Source organism: Chlorocebus sabaeus, chromosome 3 (assembly GCF_047675955.1).
Source record: "Chlorocebus sabaeus isolate Y175 chromosome 3, mChlSab1.0.hap1, whole genome shotgun sequence".
NCBI classification, from domain to species: domain Eukaryota; kingdom Metazoa; phylum Chordata; class Mammalia; order Primates; family Cercopithecidae; genus Chlorocebus; species Chlorocebus sabaeus.
In genome coordinates this window covers 38,464,470-38,481,041 of record NC_132906.1, presented here as the reverse complement: position 1 = coordinate 38,481,041, position 16,572 = coordinate 38,464,470, and the positions used below count along the sequence as shown (strand labels likewise).

General features: G+C 38.9%; 1 long non-coding RNA gene across 1 annotated transcript in view; it reads left to right on the top strand.

The window, feature by feature from the left end:
- LOC140711455 (uncharacterized) overlaps window positions 1-10,862 on the top strand; it is a 46,141-nt gene extending 35,279 nt beyond the window's left edge. Inside the window, exon 3 of the long non-coding RNA XR_012092670.1 lies at window positions 10,265-10,862. This is a non-coding gene — a long non-coding RNA (uncharacterized lncRNA). The remainder of the gene's footprint in view (window positions 1-10,264) is intronic.
- The last annotated feature ends 5,710 nt before the right edge of the window (window positions 10,863-16,572 follow it).

Below are 16,572 nucleotides of genomic sequence, written 5' to 3'. Positions count from 1 at the left end.
GAAATTCTGAGGGCTTCTCTTGGCAGCTCCACGGATGCTGGAGGTGGTGTCTTTAGGAGTACTCAGGGCTCTAGCCTTTGAGGAAAGGGAGTGCTCTGGAGTGGCTTCATGCTTTCTTGTTGAATTGCTATGCCATTCAACCAGATAAATAGTAGAGGTAAAGTCAACCAGAGTGGTGGTGAATGAGATACGTAATGAGCATGTTAGGATATGTTGAGGTTGAGGTGTCTATGAGTGGCCAGAGGGGCTGTCTAGTAGGCTGTCTATATAAAAATCTGTATCCCAGGAGAGAGTTCAGAGCTGGAAATAAGTGTTGTACGCTTGTTTTTCATAGTTCTCCCATGGGAGTTGATGTAGTCACTGAAGGAGGGGTGAGGGAAGCAGAGGATGATGCTAGCACCTGATGATTGCCAACATTTTAAGAAAGGGAAGAAATAAATGATATTGCAAGTAAGACTGAGAAGGAATATTTGGAGGTAGAAAAAGGAATAATAAAAATGTGATATCATAGAACTCAAAAAGAGGAGATTTCTCAAAAAGACAGGAATGGCCAAGCGCGGTGGCTCATGCCTGCAATCCCTGCATTTTGGGAGGCCACAGTGGGTGGATCACTAGAGGCCAGGAGTTCAAGACCAGCCTGGCAAACATGGTGAAACCCCATCTCTAATAAAAAATACAAAAATTTGCTGGGCGTGGGGGTGTACGCCTGTAATCCCAGCTACTTGGGAGGGTGAGGCAAGAGAATTGCTTGAACCCAGGAGGCAGAGGTTGCAGTGGGCCGAATTCATCCCACTGCACCCCAGCCTAGGTGACAGAGCAAGACCCTGTCTCCCCCCAACACACAAAAGACAGGAATAATGAACATTGTGCGGTGAGGAAATGCCAAATGGGAGGTAAAAATATAAAGACACTGAGCACAGGTTACTTTTTCAAGGAACTTTGGTATAAAGGAAAATGCGTGGGATATTAACAGGAGAAAAATCAAGGGAATTGAAATGAGGCAATTCTTGCTTTTGTTTTCGTTTCAAAGGTGGTTGGAACTTAGCAAGTTTGTAGGCTTTGGGAAATGAATGCCTATATAGAAGCTGAAAATTTAGGAGAGAAAAGAAACAGTTAATTGAGCAAACTCACAGGAAACAAATGAAAATGGGAATAAACACATTCCACTTGGAAGCCTGGTGCACTAGTGGGAACAGCACCCTTATCCTAAAGTCTAATCCTGTCTTTATTTCAGATTTTGATATTCTATGAATCATGGGTTTTTTGCATTAAGTTTAATTTTTAAAATATATTGTATTAAAATACTATTTATCTTTATCACAGAGTTTTTGGTCCTCTGAAATTTTACAGCAGAACTCTCTCTCACACACACACACACACACACACACATATATATCCTTTACTCACTAATTAAAATGTTATTAGGATTAATTATTCAGGAATAAGGTTAATCCTCAGACAAACATTAAGGACTAGGGATGTAGGACATAACGTGGAGGTGAATACTCTCTGGGGCTCAGGGCCTGGACTCCCAGGAAGTAGAAATACTGTGACTTCCCTGGTGAAGGAAATGAAACAGAAAGGCACCACACAAGGGATCCCCCTCTACAGATGGGTCTGGCTTTGAATGTGAGCCACATTGACAATAGCCATTAGATGTTTACTAAATCATTCTTCTGTGACCTAATCCCAGGATCTTCAGTAAAGCTTTCTATCAGGGACAAACTACTGCACAGCAAATACATAGCAACTAATGAACTCATATAATTACCAAATTATGAACCCATGCAGTGCATTTCCTTATATTAGCACATTGTTTTCACAAAACACAATGTATGTCCCTCTCCTTGTGACAGCTTTTTCTCCATCTCTGACTGATACATTCATGCAATAGACTTATGAGTTTCATATATTTACTTCTTTTCTAACAGCATAAAATGCTACCCACATAGTTGATTGGCATCATTTTTATTTCTTGATGAAACCCAATTTAATTCTTTATTGCTGCTGATTTACAATTTTCACTGGTGATAAAGAGAGAATGAAGGAATTCAGTTGTGGGTATCAAGGCTCACAATATTATAAAAATAGATAGTTGATGGCAAAATATCTCACTAGCCAGTCATGCAAACCTAAGTAATTGTTTTGTCAAGTATTGGCAAAGGAATTGACATCTATTCATACTCTCATTGTCAATGGTGTGATGGTAAACATTTAACAACTAGTTATCTTGAAATAAATAAATAGCCCTATTTTTTTGTGTTTACCAATTTCCATGGTGTAAATGCTTATAGTTCATTTCAAGCTACCCATGTGACATCACTGAATGTGGAGTGGAAAAGAGTTGCACAGTTTTATATGATATTTCTACCATATAGATAATATGACCATAAATAATGAGTATAGATTGTTGTAAAATGTAGTAAAATTACTAAGATGTGAAGGGTTTGGATTATTTGTTACCTTTTTAAAAAGAAATTTATTTAATTCTAAGGTTATACCATTTAATTTTTAATAGTTATATGTATTAGTTTGGTGCAAAAGTAACTTCAATTTTTGCCATGACTTTTGATTACTTTTGCACCAACCTAATAAAATAAAATTCCTGAAAATGTAACAGTCAGCTCTAATGAGCCTTTATTGTCCAGCTTCAGCATACCACTGTTCCTTCCAACTTTAATGAAGAGAGTTAGTTATGAGGAGACAGATAGGAAGCACATAACTTCTTATTTACTCTAATAGCAGCAGCTCTCAGAGATGGTGGCTGCCTGCTTTGAAGGAACAACAGAGAAACTGAAAACTCAGGCAAAGAAGCTTTTCAATGCAAAGGTACAACACTGAAATATATAATCATGATTGTCACATACCATGAACAATTCATAACACTTTGACACATCTAGCTTTGTGCTATGCAAGTAGGGCCTTACTACTGAATGCCCAACTCTGCTACTCTGCCAGGTAGCTTTGTTTAGGATATGGAAATGTTTTTCCCTGGTAGATTTATAAAAACCAAGGGTTCCACTCTAGAACTGGAAAATGGGGACTCATCTTAAAGATGGTTAGTCTTCTCAAATATAATGCAGGGGATTGCTGTTTGTAGAATAGTGCCTCTGGGATCAAAGCTGCCTTTAGCAAAATAAGGTTTGGCATGCTTGTGTTGGAAGAAAAATTCTTTCTCTCCAGTCTTATGTCAAAGTCTAAGCAACTTAGGAGTATATCTTTATGGTGCAGGATTTTTGTCTGCTACTTTGCCAGTTGGGGCCCTCCATGGCCAGCGATGCACCCACCTGGGCCTCACTTGGCCCCAGGCCTGCTGCAGGAGGCACTTCACCCACTTGGCCCACCAGGCCACACCTAGCTCGTGCACCAGCTTAGCCCACAGCTGTGTCCCTGCCTGCCTGCATTACAGCTTGCACCCACATTTGGTGGTTCTTGAGTTCTTATCCCATGTCCAAGAAGAATGAGGTTACACTCACAATCAAAGGGTAAGGAGGATGGAGAATTTTATTGAGTGAATGAACAGTTCTCAATGCGGGGGGAGGGAAGGGTAGTCCCCCACCCAAAGTTGGGTGGTCTCTGTCTCAGTGTGTCGGGGTCCAGGGCTTTTATAGGCTCAGAATGGGAGAGTGCATGCTGATTGGTTTGTGAGTATGCAAAAGAGGCTAAAACAAAGGCATCACAAAAGGTGGGCATGACAGTGTAAAAAAAAATTAGGGAAGGGTAGGTATATGTTAAATAGGTGAAGGGAGGCGATCAATCAGAGGAAAGCATGCCAAACAGGAAGAGATGTTTCCAATCCAATCCATGAATTTATTCGAGACTTGTGGCTTGGTTTTCAGGCTTTAGTTTAATCTTTGGTTTCAAGGTGGGGTTCACCAGCAGCCTGCCCCTATCTGCCTAGGCAATCACCTCCCGCCGCTATCATTTGTACTGTCTCAACTGGGAATGTGGGTCCAGAATATGACCCATTTAGGTTTTCTCCCAAATGGGTCATATTCTGAACCCACATTCCCAGTGTTTGGATCAGTTACCCAGTTTGAAAGTCCTAGGCTTAGGACATGTGCAACGTTGAATTATTGGGAGGATATCCATCCAGGAGAGAGGCAAGAGAGCTAACTGCTAATGTGCTGCTCCAGAGCCTCAGCCCTTCCCACCTGCAGGAGATGGGGAATGCAGACTGGGAAATTCAGTCTTGAACCTGTGTAGCCATTTCTATTTCTGGTCACAAAGCCTAATCCTGGAATTCAACTTTTTCAAGACCATAGTTACTATATATTATTTTCTACATATGTTACTTAACAAATTTCTATTCTTTGAGCAACTTAGATTTTTAATGTTCCTCTATTCTGGTTAGGAAACCTGTCAGTGAAAGTATTTTTGGTATAGGGCAAAGATTTTCCATATAGGAAATACTTCCTGAGCAGTTCCACTATGCTGTTGGGTTCTGAGTCAGATTTTATTTGATAAGAGATTTCTCAGATCAAAATGCAAGTTTGAAAACCACTAGTAAAAAAGAGACTGTACGTGTGCTACATGAAAAAAGTAAGAAAGAATTAATCTGGAAGCATTTGAAAGTCACTGTTGGAATTTAGACTATGATACAAGTCAATTTAAAGCTAAAAAAGATGCAAAAAAAGGCCCTCAATATTAAATTGAAGATTGTTGTCCTGATATCATTCTTACTCAAGGACTATTGATTTTTTAAAAATCAAGCTGTTTAAAAATGTAGTGCTAAGGATGAAACCATATTCAATGACAAATGAACTGCATAAACTGTCTTCACAGGGCCTTATCAAAGCCTTTCACATGGTGCTTCATGGTTTGTTTTGATGGGCAGAATCTGAGTCATGTACCCTTATCTAGCTTCATTATTATGGATATGAACTTGGTTCCCAGAGACTCTCACTAGTTCCACAAAAGGAGATTTTTAAAAATGCAGCCTGATAAATTCTCCATTCAATGAGAGATGGAGAATGTTTTATTCTACTGTATTGCAGCTTAAAGACATCTGACCTGAGTTTCTGCAGGAAGTTGTATTTATAGGGAGAATATTTAGGTTACAATCTTCAATATTGCTCTCCTCCCTTTACTTTCACTTTCTCCAAACCAGGTTTAAGTATTCCCACCCCATTCACCCGCCTCTCACCCACCCCTTTCACTTAATAATTCGGGAGAACTTAGAATGAAAGACCATGATTGGAACAGAAGGAATTGAGAGCTTTGCTAAACATCTGGAAAAGCATTTTGGAGGAATATCAATTCGCTTCATCACTATAGTAGCTCAGTTCAACTCCCCTAAGGAAAAAAAAAAAAAAAGACTAATCTTAGATCTGAACCCCCACAGTGCTAGATTTGCTATGACAGATTCTCTAGTTTATGCAGTTGTTCTTTTCGGTTTTTGTCATAACTTAAAAGTAGAAAAAGATTTAATATATCGGTCAGGAAAAGAAGAAGCCTTGCCATTGGGGTCAACATCAAACTCTGAATTTACTAGCAAGGGTATTTACTACAGACTGCTATTATGCTAAGAGTACCTGATCTATTTCTGTATGAGTACCATGCACCAACTGATTGTGCCACTGAAGCTCCATACCTGATCTATCTCTTATAACAACTCTGAGAAAGAAAACATTACCCCTACTTCATTGATTAGAATATTGAGGCTTAGGCCAGGCACAGGGAGGCTCACGCCTGTAATCCCAGCACTTTGGGAGGCTGAGGCAGGTGATCACCTGAGGTTGGGAGCTGGAGACCAGCCTAACAAACATGGAGAAACCCGTCTCTACTAAAAATACAAAATTAGCCAGGCATGGTGGCACATGCCTGTAGTCCTAGCTACTTGGGAGGCTGAGGCAGGAGAATCGCTGGATCCTGGAGGCAGAGGTTGCGGTGAGCCGAGATTGCAGCATTGCACTCCAGCCTGGGCAAGAAGAGTGAAACGCCATCAAAACAAAAGAAAGAAAGAAAGAGAGAGAGAGAGGGAAGGGAGGGAGGGAGGGAGGGAGGGAGGGAGGGAGGGAGGGAGGAAGGAAGGAAGGAAGGAAGGAAGGAAGGAAGGAAGGAAGGAAGGAAAGAGAGAGAGAGAGAGAAAGAAAGAAAGAAAGAAAGAAAGAAAGAAAGAAAGAAAGAAAGAAAGAAAGAAAGAAAGAAAGAAAGAAAGAAAGAAAAAATTGAGGCTTAGAGGATTTAAGTGACTTACTTAAGGTCATTCAGCTAGAAAATGGTAGAAAAAGGATACAAATCCAAGCAGCCAGATCCCAGGGTCTCAGCGCTTCACTGCATCCTGTACTACGGTAGAGTCAAGGATGGAGGGCTGTGATTCTAACACATGGCAATGTGACATGATGCATCAAAACAACAGAAGATGGAGGGCAATTGGTTTCTTAACATTCATCTATGCACTAGGCTACTTTTTGTTTTCATACAAAGTGCAAATTTTCTACATTTCTAAAACTTTACGGTGTTCCTTATATAATAATTTGTATAAGGTCAAATTTGCATAAGTCAAGTGTTGAGTAACCTGGTGAGCATCTGTACATCATTATACTGTAACTAAATAGAACAGCAAAGGAGAAAGACAGGTAGGATTAGGTTTAGGTTTGGTGTTGGGTTTTTTTTTTTTTGAAGGCTAGGAGAGAAAGGATCACAAAGAATAAAGAAGTGGAGATGGGCAGGAAAACTGAAATAAGAATAAAACAGCAATTGGAGGAGAGAAGTTAGCTCCTACTTGATAAGAAGAATGATCTCTCTTTTTCTTTTCTTCCTTCCTTTCTTCCTTGGTGGTTTTGTTATTAAACTCTCTCAGATTTTCAGGGTCACAAACATGCCTAGGGCATCTCAGGTAATAAGAGTTATTTGTAAGGATATGTTAAAAAATAAGGAAGGAAGGTAGGTAAGGTAAACACGCACATACACACACACACACACACACACACACACACACAGAGAAACTTCCAGGAGTTAAACAAAACAACCAGGTCTTCAGGATAATAGCCCTTTGCTCATCAAGTCAGACCTCAAGGAGAACTGGAACACCCTTCAGCTATCACATGGTTGTGTTTCATTATTTCACCCTCTTCATCCACAGGCTCCTAGTGTTTCTCTCTGTCTTGGCTTCTACTTTTCTTGACACCGCAGATTCTCCTGACCCTCTGTTCACCTCATATCTTTTTCTCACTCTAGACTTCTGATGACCCATAGCTTTGTCTTTCTTCTGTTTATATTACAGCGTTTGCCAAGCCATCCAAGAAAGTTCTGTGTATTAATTCTTTCACTCAAAGAATATTTAGCTTGGACGAGATGTCTCTCACACATATATTCTAGACACCCATTTCTGTCCTGTATTGAAGACCTTTTGAAAGCTCTGACCAATTCACAAGAAATTCCCTTAACTGCCCCTCTGTTAGGGGTAGTTAAGCATGAACAGGACAGGAGAGGGCGCCCTCCCCTCCATCAGGAATGTTGAGTTGTGGTTTGGCAATTATCACATCGCCTCTCTAAAAGTGATAAATTGGCAGCTAGTGCCAGGGAGAGGCCATTTCCTGATGGTCTACACCTGTTGCACCAAAGTGTTGACCGAATGCAGATGTGAGAAAAATCAACTTCCTGGGCATGCGCATTATGAGACAAAATGGTGGTGCATGACCTTTCTGTGGCACTCCATCAGAAAAGGGAAGAACGCCTCAGATGGCTAAGCTTACAACTTCCTAAACACAGTAGGAGTGTTCACTTCCCAAAGGTAAGGAGGACACTGTGCATGCGGGCAGCCCATGCTAAGGGAAGAATCGTGGAAAAGGGATGCAAGACACCAGAAGTGGGCCAGCCTTTAAAGTCCTAGGATCAAGGTTAAATGACGCACTTGTCCTTCAAGTTGCCTGCTTGGGTCTCTTCCAAGTGTACTTTCCTTTCTTTCCTATTCTAAAGCCTTTTTAAAGAAACTTCCACTGCTGCTCTGAACCTTGCCTTGGTCTGTTTTTCTGCCTTATGCCCCTCAGTGGAATTCTTTCTTCTGAGGAAGCAAGAATTGAGGTTGTTGTAAACCCATACAGATTCACAGCCGGTAACTGTGATACATTCCACTGGTAACACCCCAGCCGACCCCAACATAAATGTGGATCCAACTGTCATTTTGTACATAATCCCACTCTTCTATCAGCCCCACTTGTCCCAAGATAAGCCAACCAGAATTCTTTCCTGGTCATCTGAAATTGAACAAAGAGAATGAGTCAACCTCTCTAGGTGGCTAAACCTTTAGCTTGGGTGACTTGGTTGTTCCTGCTCCCGGCACTGTCTTATTTTGCTGCAACCCAGACAACTCAGCTCTTTTGTTAGTTTCCAGTAAAATATCCATCATCCCCAGTATCTTATAATTTTAATAGTCTTTACTGTAAATGGAATGGAGGTGGGAGAGTTCATTCAGTCCCTCCCCTCTCCCTCTCCTTCCTAACTCTGTCTCTCTCCTGGGCCACACTAATTCTCCTCCACGTTTGGTGCATAGTAATTTATAGCAAGCATCTTTTCAGACGTGAGCATGCCCTGAGGGCTCACCTACTAAGCCAATCAGCTAATCGAAGAGCTTATTGAAGCATTACTTTCAAGAGTAGATATTCCTCCTTAGGGGAATTCTGGTCAATATAATTGTCTTCTCTGGACAGGTCTGTACTTAAAAGCTGTGACCAGTTTTACAACAGCACTTGGACTGGGAAGCACATAAGACAGTTTTTGGGAAAAGAAAAGGAGAAGCAGAGAGGAGAGTCAGAAAGAACATTTCCTAGGGAGACAATGACTCTGCAACTCCCAGTCCCTGTCCTCCCAAAAGTCAGGCTGTGTTCCTCCTTTTGTGTTCTGTGAGACATCCCATTAACTAATAATTCCCTTTTTAACTTGGATTAGCTAGGCTATCTACTTGTCATACCAAAACTATAACTAATCATATATTCCCCCTATCAAAAAAGTATTACTTGGCCAGGGGTGGTGGCTCATGTCTGTAATCCTAACATTTTGGGGGTTGAGACAGAAAGGATCTCTTGAGGCCAGGAGTTCAAGTCCAGCCTGGGCAACATACTGAAATACCGTCTTTATAAAAAATAAAAAAATAATTAGCTAAGGGCGGTGGCACGTGCCTGTAGTCTCAGCTACTCAGAAGGTTGAGGCGGGGGGATGGCTTGAGCCCAGGAGTTTGAGGCTACGGTGAGCTATGATCATACCTTGGTACTCTGGTGTGGGAGACAGAGTGAGACCCAGTCTCCTAAAAAAAAGTATTACTTTTTATTATGCTATCATTGCCAGTTATCATTTTCTCTGTGCTTTCCACTTGAAAGCTTCTTAAGGGCAAGGACTGCACTTGTCTTGCTCACTATTTTATTCTCAGTAATTAGCATGTTCTCCAGACACTTGATAAATATATTTTTAAAAACTGTAGAGTTATTGACTGCCAACTGTGTACCAAGCACTATTTTATGCACTGTGATTATAAAGATGAATGATATAATCCTTTACCTCCTATTGCTTAGAGCCTAGATTACTCCCAAATCTATCTTGTTCAAGTTTAACTTTTCCTTGTATTAGTCAAAACTCTTTCATGGGGCAGTGTTGGCTCAAGTGGACAAATATTATAAAGGGCAGAGATAAAACTGGACCTAGGGGACGGCTGGAACCAGGGTCAAATGTGGTCAGGACCCTTTCCCCTCTTGTCTCCATCCACAGGTTGACTTCACCATCTCAGACTCATTTCCGCCTGAGTATGGAGTTTGGGACACTAGGCAACAGCAGTTTTCAAGCTTACATTATTCCAGTTTTATCACTTTCCATGGTTCCAACTTGAAAAATTGGGAGAAGTCCTCCAATTGGCTCAGCTTGTGTTAAGTGTTCTTCTTTGGGCCAATTACTGTGGAGGGAAGGCGCTAGGATTATTTTAATTTAGCTTTCCATTTCTACATCAATCACCACAGCGGAATCTGTAGGAGGATGGCAGCTTCCAATCTCAGCCATATGAGTTGGGCATGGCCAGAAGGGGAGTGGATGCTCTTCTCTGCAGATAAAATAATAGTTGTGTGTCCACTCCATTCCATTGTTCTCACATCCGTAAACTCTTTCCCTGACTTTAAATAACAAATGTTTATAAAATGCTCATTGAGCACAAAACATTGTTCTAGGCTCTTAGTTTAAGCTTTTAGATTTTGTATATCAAAATTAATTTTTAAAAAAAATTTTTTTTCTCAATTCCTATAATAATAACCTAATATTTTCTGTGTTTCTTTTCCAGAGTTACAGCATAGTGAAACTTCAAGCACTAGTTTGTTTTGGACCATCCCAGTGCACATGAATCAGGTGATTTTATCTTTTGTTCCTCTCCTTGCTATCCCTAATCTGTCAGGCAATCCTGAATCTATACCATCAGGCTTCTTTGTTCCACTTCTCTATCCTTTTATCATGGTTCCATTAACTCACATCCAAGGATGTCAAGAGAATAAATAGCCCAATAAAACAAAAGAATATACTTCCAGATTTAAAAAGAAAGAAACATACAAGAAATACATAAATCATACTATATGACAATAGCCCAGGAGATTGCATGGAGGATCTTTGTGTTTCCTGTAGAAGAAAAGAAAAATGGAATTTCCATCTCTTGCATTAGCACTTGACAGCTGGAGTTATTGTTTACCAGGCACCAAGAAAGGAGGGATACGCATCAAAAATAATTTTGCCTGAAATAAGCACAACTCCATGGAGGACAATGACACATTTTCTCTGGGGATCTTATAATTGGGGATGATGTAAACATGAGTCTAATCTGCATTTTGTCTAAGAAATTCTTCATCATGAACATCTTCTCCTAATAAAACATGGTTCCTTACAACATGGGTTTGCATGACAACTTCTTACCACTTCATGTCACACCTATATAATGGAGACTCATGTCTCAATGAACGCTTTCCAGATAAACAGAAGGCACTTGTCCAAGAGTAATAAACACCTGCCATACAGGTTGCTAAGAGCTCAAATAAAGATAAGTTTGTTGGCTTGACCCAAACGTTCTCTGGGTCTCAAATTAATCTAATGTTATCAGACATTTGGCACTTTCTCTATCTCAACCAAAAAGACCAGTCTTTGATCATGGTCTCATCACTCTTTTTCAAGAAGTAATTGTTATTTTTCTTCCTGGTGTTCACATGCTGCTTCAGTAGGGTACATCATGATCTCCAAACGTAGCACCCAAACTCAAACAGAATATAATTCCCAGTCAAATCGAATGTTTCCTTCTTGGAATTAATGTTAATGTAAGGCTAAGTCTAATGTCAAAGGAGAATTTATTTTTTTAGGTTCTCTACATGATTTAGAAATTATATTAATATTTAAAGTATTTAGAAATTATATTAATATTTTAAAATGCACTTTAAAGATTTCTTAATTTAGGCTTACAGTTTTACTAGAAGATAACTTTGTTTTACCTTAATTATGAAGAAAGTGAAACCATTTAACTTCAAAATATTTTCTATATATTTTAGTGTGTTTAGTTATGACAAAGAATTTTTGTATGTCAATGAAAGCTGGCTTGGCAAGCAGCCAGCAAGCTTATCTACTAGCTTCTGTAGATTTAAACGTTAGTAATTACCTTACCTTTCTATGACGTAAAGATTCAGTACAAAAAACTCAGAGGGAAAAGTCAGTGCAGAGAGGGAGAGAAACCACTGAGAAGGTCACCAGCTGTGGATGCAGAAAACACCTGCCCCAGTCTCCCCCATTAGATAAAAACAGACTTACACTGTTAGTATTATTATTACTATTACTAGTTTTATTCCATTTAATCTAACCTCTGATGTCCTCCCAGAGCAAGCTCTAAAACATGGGTTACAGCACTTAGGAAACTTTTTTTTTTTTTTCCTAAGCAAACCATTTGTGCTGTTGTCTGGAAGCCTGGAATTTGCAGACAACAGCTTGCTGACAGCTGAAATTGTAAAGAAAGTTTTTCCTCTTCATTCCCACTGGAACCTAAACTGATCTGAAACAGGTGAGATGGGCTTACAGTAGAACAGAAGAGACCACTGGAATTGCACTGCATCTGCCTCAAACCCAGGAGTCCAAAGGGCTTTGGGATTGCTGTGTGTTTCCTGCAAACCCTCGCAGGAGTGCAAGCTTCCTTTGTTTACCATTTTAGCCAACTCTCCGCTTTCTAGCTCTGCCAACACCCTTCACAGCATTACCACACAATCTTACTGATTTTCCCAAATATGCTCTTAAATGACTTTTTTTTCAACTTTCTCCTCTTAAAACAGTTTATTTAACCATGCATTTATTTTACATCACAGTGAAATTTAAACAAAAGGAAATGCACTGTTCTATATTCTGCAGGAGGCAGATTACAGAAATCGTAAGTCCAGTGACAATGAAAAACAATTCCATCCTCACGCGCATCATGGATGAATTCCCCAGACATAACGTTGAGCAAGAAAAGGGAGATGCAAAAGAGTACGTACTGAGTAATTCCATATTTGTGAAACTCAAAAGCAGCAAACCTAATCTGTGGAGACACAGATCAGATACCAGTTGCCTTCAGCAGTGGTATCAACTGCAAGTGGGCATGAGCAGGCTGCTGGTGACACCAAAAGATCTCTCTTGACCTGAATAGTGGTGAAATGAATTTACAGTTAAATAAATATTCACCTAGTTGTACACTTTAGATTTTTGTACTTTACCATATATAAATGTATATATAGTCATGCTTTAATTTAATTTAATTTAATTTAATTTAATTTAATTTAATTTAATTTTTTGAGACGGAGTCTTGCTGTGTCCCCCAGGTTAGAGTGCAGTGATACGATCTTGGCTCACTGCAGTCTCCGCCTCCCAGGTTCAAGCAATTCTCCTGCCTCAGACTCCCGAGTAGCTGGGATTACAGGTGCCCACCACCACACCCAGGTAATTTTTGTGGTTTTTAGTAGAGATGGGGTTGGCCAGGCTGGTCTTGAACTCCTGACCTCAGGTGATCTGCCTACCTTGGCTTCCCAAAGTGCTAGGATTACAGATGTGAGCAACTGTGCCTGGCCAATAGTCATGCTTTAATTTGAAAAATTATAAAAACATGTTATATCACTACTTAGAAATATAATCTTTCTTTTTTTTTTTTTTTTTAAAGATCCAGTGTTGTGCTCCAGTCATTGATTCACATAAGAAACATTCCTTGGGGTTACCATTCCTATCATCACAGATTTCCTTCTAAGGTTTCGCAGATCTGTAGTCCTACTCTTTGTTGATGGAGGGGCTCACCTGTCTCTACCAGCCTGGTTGCTCCACCAGGGGGAAAATCCTGCCAAGCTGCTCTTCGGGGAAGGTAGACGCCTCACACTTCTTCACTGGAGTCAGCTGGATCTTCCAATGTGACTGTGATCTCTTGGTGTTTTCTCCTGGTTGGAATCATCGTCCAGATATCCAGGGTACCCACACATCTTTCACCCACAAGCATAATTTTTGAAAGCACTCCGAAATCATCTTTAAAACATTTTGAAAACATTTTAAATATAACAGCATCATAATTGCAAAGAATACTGTGGTACATTCACAATCACCACAAAAATAATATTAAAAATACAGGACAGGGATCCCAATGATTATAGCAAGCTAACAGGCCATTTATTTTCCTGGGTTCATGTTGTTTATCAGTCCTTGCCTGTAGGTATAAATAATTTAAAATATGTAATATAAAACATTTTTACTTAACAATTGACCATTTTTTGAAAAATTAGTTGAATTGATAAAGTTAAGTATCCTCATTTTATACAACATTTGAGGTTGTCAGTTTTTTAGTATTGTAAAGAGTAAATCTTCAGGCATATAACTTTCTTCATAGTTTCAGCACTGAGCGTGGTTTAAATTCCCAGGGGCAGGATTACTGGATGGAAAGACTTGTACAGCTCACGGAAAGTATAGTCAAATTTGCTTCAGAAAAGAATTGTACTGATTTCTAAGCTTTAGAAAAGAATTGTACTGATTTCTAAGCTGCTAGTAATATGTAATTGTACCAATTTCATCAGTCCTGACAACATTGAATGATACAATTTACTCAAAGAATAGATTATTGAGATATTGTTCATATATCACCCATATCCATTAGGAGCCACTTCCCATTTTCCTTTCCTCCCAAATCTTGACGACCTCTATTTACTTTCCGTCTCCATGGATCTGCTTGTTTACAGAAATGAAATCATGTAATATGTGACCTTTTATGACTGGCTTCTTTCATTGAGCCTAATGTATTTTAAGTTCATCCATGTTGTAGCATGAGTTAATACTTCATTAATTTCCATGGCCAAATAATACTGCATTGTATGGAGATACATTTGGTTCATTGATTCGTCAGTTGATGGACATTTGAGATGCTTCCACTTTTGGCTATTATCTGCTATGAACATTTGTGTGCAGTTTTTATATGGAAATGTTTCAAATTATTTTGGGTATATAACCAGGAGTGGAATTTCTGGGTTATAGTTACTCAGATAACTATAACTATTTCTGGGTTAACTATGACTTAGTAACTAAAACTCTTTCTGGGTTAACTATAACTCAGTAACTATAACTCTGGGTTAACTTCATGAAAAATTGCTAAACTGTTTTCTAAAACAGTTTCACTTTTTGTATTACTAGCAGCAATGTATGAGAGCTCCAGTTTCTCCTTATCCTTGTTGACATTTGTCTGTCCTTTTTGGTTGTAACCATCCTCATACATGTGAAGTAGTATTTAAATTGATTATGGTTTAATTTACATTTCCTTAATGATTCATGATGTTGAGCATTTTTCCATGTGTTTATTGGCCATTTGTATATCTTTCTTGACAAAATGTCTACCCAAATTCTTGTCCATGTTTAACTGAGCTATTTGTATTTTTATTGCTAAGTTGTAAGAGTTCTTTACATATTCTATATGCAAGTCCTTTGTCAGGGACTTGATGTATGATATGTAAGTATTTGCTCCCATTTCTGGCATTGTCTTCTCACTTACTTAATGATATCTTTTGAAGCACAAAAGTTTTAAATCTTGATGGAGTTCAATTTATTTATTTTTTTCTTTTTGTCATCTTCTGATGTCATATCTAAGAAACCATTTTCTACTCCTAGGTCACAAAGATTTATGTCTATGTTTTCTCTAATACTCTTATAATTTTAGCTGTTACACTTAGATCTATGAACCATTTTGACCATTTTGAGTTAATTTTTGTGTGAGGTAGAGTCCAACTTTATTTTTTTTCATGTAGCTAACCAACACCATTTGTTGAAAAGAGTATTCTTCATTGAACTGCTTTGGGATTCTTGTCAAAAATCAGTTGCCGAAAGTAGAGGATTTATTTCTGGGTTCTCAATGTAATTCCTTTGTTCTATGTTTCTATCCTAATGCAATCTATCACATTGTCTTTATTACTGTATCTTTGTAGTAAACCTTGAAATCAAAAAGTGTGTGTCCTCCAAATTGGTTCTTTTTCAAGAATGTTTTGGCTATTCTGGGTTCTTTGAATTTCCGTAGGAATTTTACAATCAACTTGTCCGTTTTTGCCTCTAAAAAGGCAGCTTGAGGTTTTGATAAGTATTGTGTTGCATCTGCAGATTAATGTGAAGTGTATTGTCTTCTCAGTGATACTGAGTATTCCAATTCAGAAGCATGGGTTGTCTTTCCATTTATTAAGATCTGTTTAAAGATTTTTCAGTGATGTTTTCTGGTTTTCAGTGTACAAGTCTTGCACATATTTTGTTAAATTTATTCTTACGCATTTCATTCTTTTTGATGCTTTCATAAATGTAATTGCTTTAATTTCATTTATACATTGCTCATTTATAGTCTATATAAATACAATGTGGCTCTTATAGCCAGTAACCTTGCTAAACTCATTTATTAGTTACCATAGATTTTGTGGCTTTCTTTAGACTTATATCATCTGCAGTAGAAATAGTTTTACTTTTTCATTTCCAATCTGAATGTCTTTTATTTCATTTTCTTGCCTACTGGCTGTAACTAGTATCACTAGTACAATATCAAATAGAGCTGATGAGAGCAGATATTCTTATTCTTGATCTTAGGAAGAAGTAATTCCATCTTTCACCATTAGCTTTGATGTTAGCTATGGGTTTTTGTAGATAGCCTTTTTTAGGTTGAGATGATTCCCTTCTACTTTTAGTTTACTAAGCATTTTTTTCTTTCATGAAAGGATGTTGTATTTTCTTAATGCTTTTCTAATTTACTGAGAGAGTGTGTGGATTTTTTCCCCCCTTCATTCTGTGTGTGTGTGTGTGTGTGTGTGTTTCTTTTTTTTTCAAGATGAAATCTCGCTCTGTCATCTAGGCTGAAGTGCAGTGGCGTGATCTTGGCTCACTGCAACCTCTATCTCCCAGGTTCAAGCAGTTCCTCTGCCTCAGTCTCCCAAGTAGCTGGGACTACAGGTACATGCCACCATGCCCAGCTAACTTTTTTATATTTTTAGTGGAAACAGGGTTTCACCATGTTGGCTGGTCTCGAACTCTTGACCCCAAGTGATCCACCTGCCTTGGCTTCCCAGAGTGCTGGGATTACAGGCATGAGCTACCACG